This window comes from Haliotis rubra, unplaced genomic scaffold (genome assembly GCF_003918875.1).
Source record: "Haliotis rubra isolate DU_JTF1 unplaced genomic scaffold, ASM391887v1 Scf1052, whole genome shotgun sequence".
Taxonomy (NCBI): Eukaryota; Metazoa; Mollusca; class Gastropoda; order Lepetellida; family Haliotidae; genus Haliotis; species Haliotis rubra.
In genome coordinates, this window is record NW_025764951.1 from 258,548 (window position 1) to 264,896 (window position 6,349).

The 6,349-nt window shown below is 42.9% G+C and overlaps 1 long non-coding RNA gene across 1 annotated transcript; it reads left to right on the forward strand.

Moving 5' to 3' along the window:
- Positions 1 to 1,779: 1,779 nt before the first annotated feature.
- On the forward strand, positions 1,780 to 6,139 carry LOC124276677. Its single transcript, XR_006898619.1, has 4 exons — positions 1,780 to 2,142; positions 3,452 to 3,558; positions 4,315 to 4,510; positions 5,223 to 6,139. It is a non-coding gene; the product is annotated as an uncharacterized LOC124276677 (long non-coding RNA).
- The last annotated feature ends 210 nt before the right edge of the window (positions 6,140 to 6,349 follow it).

Sequence of the window (6,349 nt, forward strand, 5' to 3'; positions counted from 1 at the left end):
TAAATACAAGAACATTTACTGTCATACGTCACTACTGGTTGTAATGTGGCCCCTATTTGTTAATTATCAAATTACAGCAATTATTTATGTCTCCTAATTACAATTTTTGAAAAGGTTATTTCCGAGTGTCCACTGTCATTTTTAAACAGCATAGATGAAAACCACGTTCTCAAGTAACTGCTGACTAAATGTATGCTGGCGTGCAAAAGAAAGTGTACGACTCTGTTCTGAAATGAATTTCCCAGAACACGGCATAAATATAAAAAATATAAAATATTTTGACAGTTATGAACGAATCACAAACAACATGTACATGTTGCTCAGTCACCAGTTGAGTTCTTCAGTTTGTTTTTAGTTCAGGGTTTCCCAAATATTTGACGAACCATGGTCATATGTCACGCTCACTGAAATATTTTATTCATGCACGGTATCAATGAAATTACGTACTTTTTAAGAAGGACAATTTATGGGAGGGGCAACATACCCCCGTGTGTATCGGTATCGTAAATACCATACATCAACAATGAAAAATATGTATTGAAGTTTACGATGTTGAGACACGGAAGCGGTGTCTGTGTATGATCTGTATATGCGTTTATCACGCGGCTCGTAAATAATTATCCCCGACTGTTATCGCCATAGCGAGTCACTAGGTACACAATGCATGTTGTAAACAGGTATGTATTCAAGTGTCCTGTTTACAATTCCCGTGTAACTGACAGAGATCGAATTATACCTGGGGAAAGGGGGCAAGAGTAGTTGTGTTGTTTGTTTTCGGAAGATGAACGATCTCTATCTTACTAACAGAGGGAACGCACGTGGATGGAACGCAAGTGCTGTATGAACTCTTCGCTACACTGGCGGGTTGAGAGTGTATACCACTAAAGATCATCCATCATGTTAACGATCATCCAGCCTTCCTGTTGTTGTATTCTTTAACTTGTTTGGAGCTCTATATATCTGGTGGCTCTCAGGCTGAGCATTACAAAGTACGTTACAAAACAGTCATGACTTAAGCAGAGTAAATAACCCCAGCATGTCTAAGGTAAACGATTATATTCGGGAACCGACGCATCCGGTGGATCCAGGGGAAATAACTCCTGTTACTCTAGTGTCGTCGTTCGACGTCATTGTGTGGACGATGTCTTATGCTACAGAGCCGGACTATCGTCTACGACTCGGTGAAATCCGTAACTAGTAACTGTTTTCATTGCGGTCAAGGTTATTGGACTTCTAGTTACCACTAAGCATGTTAAGGGAGGGTACAGACAGTTTTTCTGTATTATGGTATTTCTTTCTGTGTTGCATGCATTGTGTTTCAAGTGGTATTGATGTGTACTTGAAGGTATACGTATGGTGTATTGTCCTTCCTGTTTCCCGTAATCTCTTGAAATATTTTCTCTGTTCGTAAAACGTTTTAGATGCTTTTTGTACCTTCTGATTTGGCTCTTTTCAACCCAATTTGTACAACCCCAAAGACGTTTCTGTGGCCAGTTGTGACCTCGTTTACCCAGCGTGTCATGTTCAGTGAGTTATTTGAGTTGAAGCCGCTTTCAGCAATATCCCAGCTACATCATGAGGGGATTACACCAGAAATGGGCTTCACAGTGTGTACCTATGTGGGGAATCGAACCCGGACCTTCGCGTGACGAGCGAACGCTTCAACCACTGGGCTACCCCGTGGTACCCTCTATTACCCAGCGTGTGACATAGAACGGAGATAGAATGCACCGGATGATCGAGGATGTGTCACTTCCTCCTTAAACACCGTCCTTCAGACACCTGACCAGCCACTCCCCTGCCACACGGATGTGTGAAGATACGCACAGTTCAGTTGGTATCTGAGTAGTTGCCGACAAGAGGTCATCTGACTTGATGTAGCTACCTGTATTGGCTGGCTGGTATCCATGCTCTCCACTTGACCCACTTGGTGTTATTTATCATGTCCTGTTACGTTGTATTTAAACACACTCTACAACCTTGGTCTGTCGTATACCATCAGGGCACGAAGCAGGACTGCCTCACTCACCCATCGTATACCGCCAGGGCATGAGGTAATGCTGCCTCACTCCCACATCGTATACCGCCAGGGCCCGAAGAAAGACTGCCTCACTCACTCGTCGTATACCGCCAGGGCATGAGGTAATACTGCCTCACTCACTCATCGTATACCGTCAGGGTATGAAGTAATACTGCCTCACTCACTCATCGTATACCGTCAGGGCATGACTGACTGACTGACTGGTTTACGCCGCTTTTAGCAATATTCCAGCAATATCACGGCGGGGGACACCAGAAATGGGCTTAACACATTGTGCCCATGTGGGGAATCGAACTCGGGTCTTCGGCGTGACGAGCCAGCCGGGGCATGATATAATATAGCCATACCCACTCATCGTATATTATCAGGGCACGAAGCAGGACTGCCTCACTCACTTATCGTATATTATCAGGGCACGAAGCAAAACTGCCTCACTCACTTATCGTATACCGCCAGGGCATGAGGTAATACTGCCTCACTCACTCATCGTATACCGCCAGGGCATGAGGTAATACTGCCTCATTTAATACATTTCCTCAATTCATCTTTGGCTGACTTTGTGGTACTGAAAAATATTAGTGGTAAGTGGACCTGCTTACAACGACAAGCTCACGTTAAACAACGCTGTACACGAAAAGTACTCGATGGGTGATCACCCTTGGCTCTTGAGGTCGTGACCCACACCGGAGCACGTGCAGCACGTCGGTGTCTCCTTAGGCACTTGAGTATTTGAAATAATCCTGTGCTGATGGAGCAGGGAATGGGTACCCGGTGGGTGATGTGATAATGGGACTATTTTAGCATGTCACATGTCACATGTCACAGGCAGAGAATCACAAATCGTGTGTACACTACGTCATTCAAGGGGGACTCTTATTATTGTTAAAATCATCATCATTATTATTGTTATAATCGTCATCATTATCATTGTTATAATCATCATCATTATTATTGTTATAATCGTCATCATTATCATTGTTATAATCATCATCATTATCATTGTTATAATCATCATCATTATTATTGTTATAATCGTCATCATTATCATTGTTATAATCGTCATCATTATCATTGTTATAATCATCATCATTATCATTGTTATAATCATCATCATTATCATTGTTATAATCATCATCATTATCATTGTGTCATCATCATTATCATTGTTATAATCGTCATCATTATTATTGTTATAATCATCATCATTATCATTGTTATAATCATCATCATTATTGTTATAATCGTCATCATTATTGTTATAATCGTCATCATTATCATTGTTATAATCGTCATCATTATTATTGTTATAATCGTCATCATTATCATTGTTATAATCGCCATCATTATCATTGTTATAATCATCATCATTATCATTGTTATAATCGTCATCATTATTATTGTGTGTTGCAGCCTTCCGACTAAGGCAGGACGACCGCGAGTCCTGGACTGAGGGGTACGACGTGGACGACCCAGTGAGCGGCGACGGCGACTACGAAACGGTTCAATCCATCACCAGGGTGGGTGTTGAGGGTGTTGTAATCCATGTACCCCGACTGGGAACTAAGGGTTGATATAACGCTTGTAGAGCTCCACACTCATGTACTCCGACTTGGAATTAAGAGTTGTTATAACGCCTGAGGAGCTTCACACTCACTTAAATTTGTCGCGCTGCCTATTACCTGAGAAATAATTAACTATTTATTCCCTTGGGGAACCCTATAGCTTTAATATGGTGAGTCGTCACAAGACATTGTGTACGCCATTGTCTTACAGCACCGCCCCTTTCCAGTCATAATAGCCACAGTTTGGAGTCTTAGTCCAACGCGTTCACGATATTTGTAACTAATGGATGAAATAGACGGTTTCGAATTTTTCAAAATGGATCAGTTTTCAAACCCAAGTTAGCCCTGATCACGTTTGTGTATAAAATTACCCTGATACCCCGTCGTGTATTTCTGATCGCATGCATATACATGCATCTACATACCTGCAGCTAGTGGCTACAAGCTACATCTGATCCCTGACACACCCACAAACATGTTTACATTAAGTCACACTGCCAATAAAGCACATATGAAATGTACACCAGGAATTACAGTGTCAAGTACGTTTACACAAGGACAGGACTGACACAGACAACTACACGGCTCGCTCATATCGGAATTTGGAACGAGCCGATCACGGATATAGCACGACCACGCGTTATCCGTGAGTGTTTATCTTTGGGCTCAGCTTTTAAAACTATGCGAAGTATAACTTTACCCCATTTACAGGCTCTGAGACGGAATATCTGCCCATCAACTCACAGAATCAACAGAGCTGACTGCGATGTCGACAACGGTGACGTCGACGACATCGTGAGGGAAGACAGTCTGGCATTGCCCTGCTCCACTGCGGGTCTAGCCTGCAGGAATAGTGACCAGACTTCCGGAATATGCAATAACTACAGAATAAGATTCTTCTGTCAACGTACGTGCCTTTATGTTGCGTGAATACTTACGTTTCTCTGTATGATATATTTTGGAGTTTTTCTGGTTTCACCCATAGTGTGTTCCCCCAGATTATAAATATATAGGATATGTATTCAAGTCTAGATTGCCTAAAGAATGTCCTGGGCTCCTTTGGGATTTGGGATTGTTTTTACATTTTGTTAAATAAGATTTTAATTTAGTGTTTCTAAATTTTATTAAATACGATAACTTTATTTCGGGGACTAAAAGTCAATCGAGTTCCTCACAATAAATTCCGTTGTCCCCAGCAGCATAAGCTGGTTGTAGGAGGCGACCTACGGTAACAGCGGGGTCAGGTTCGGGGACGTGGTTGTTGGCATGTCTGTATTGACATAATACAAAATAGCAAAATACAAAATTCATGCCAACTACCCATGAAGATCCGGGCAGAATGGGTCTTCAGCAACCCATGCTTGCCACAAAAGGCGACTATGCTTGTCGTAAGAGGCGTCTAACGGGATCGGGTGGTCAGGCTCGTTGACTTGGTTGACACATGTCATCGGTTCCCAATTACGCAGATCGATGCTCATGCTGTTGATCACTGGATTGTTTGGTCCAGATTCGATTATTTACAGACCGTCGCCATATAGCTGGAATATTGCTGAGTGCGGTGTAAACCTAAACTCACTCACTCACTCATGCAAACTCTTCATCTCCTCTCCGTTTTTCAGCACTAAACAGGGTCCACACGGAAGGAGACACGACACAAGACGAGGACGAGGAAAGGAATGGTACAAGAAGCGTCCCCCGATTTGACATGCGCATATTTACATCGTCCTCGCGGCTATTCCGGTCGTCATCATCCTGTTCCGTATTTGCTGCTCATGCACCTTAGAGAAGCGACGTCGCCGGAACACACGTTGTACGCGTGCGCGACGTCCAGCTCAAGACGAGGAGGCGGTTCATCCGGAAGTGTTTCTTCCTCCGCCGAGCTATCAGGAACTATTTGGCTTGAATGGAGGGCCTTTCTTGTTATCTCGACATTTTTCTTTGTGCAGAAAGTGCAAATCTTCCCAATGTGGAATTTTTAGAGACAGACATTTGATAAATCTTGACTCTGAAACATCTAACGAATCTCTTTCTACTTCATCTGAAGATGAGCCGGACGTCATGATAACATCGGAAATCACGTCTTCATCCGCGGGGTCTCCGTCATTTTCGAGATCAAGCTCGCTCAGTAAAAGCAATTCTTCCGAAAGCAGTGCCTCCACAACGAACACAGACGCCGAGGCTCCCACCTCTCAAACAGTCCAGCCTGCTCAGTGTGACTGCCCTTGCCATAAACAAGCACCGGAAGTCAGTGTTTATGACAATCCCGCATATGAACCGGAAGTAGAGATAAAGAATGGCCGATCATCACGGATACCGGGGATGCATTTGCCTGTATTCTCTTTATTTAGGTCCACATCTGCTTCCTCCGTGGAAGAAGCCCCACCTCCAACCTACAAGGAAGCTGTGACAATATTGAAACTGAACGAAAACGGCTCTCGTTGAAACACTGTTGTTTGTTCGTCAGAAACACATGCGGGCATGTCCAGCTATCTCGTATTGATATTCAGGGCTGGTCCTTGAAATATGAAAAGCCCATCTGATTACGTGACTACTCGTCAAAGTTACATCCTTCCAAGTGAAATCCTACACCAAAGGGAGATAACTATTTATGAAGATAGATGACAGAGTAATATTATAATGTTGAAATGTATTCGTGTATCTGTTATAACATTGATATTATGTTTGTGTTATGATAGTTGCTCAAGCTAGTGTACACTGTGAACTTCAACCAGACAATCCTTCACTG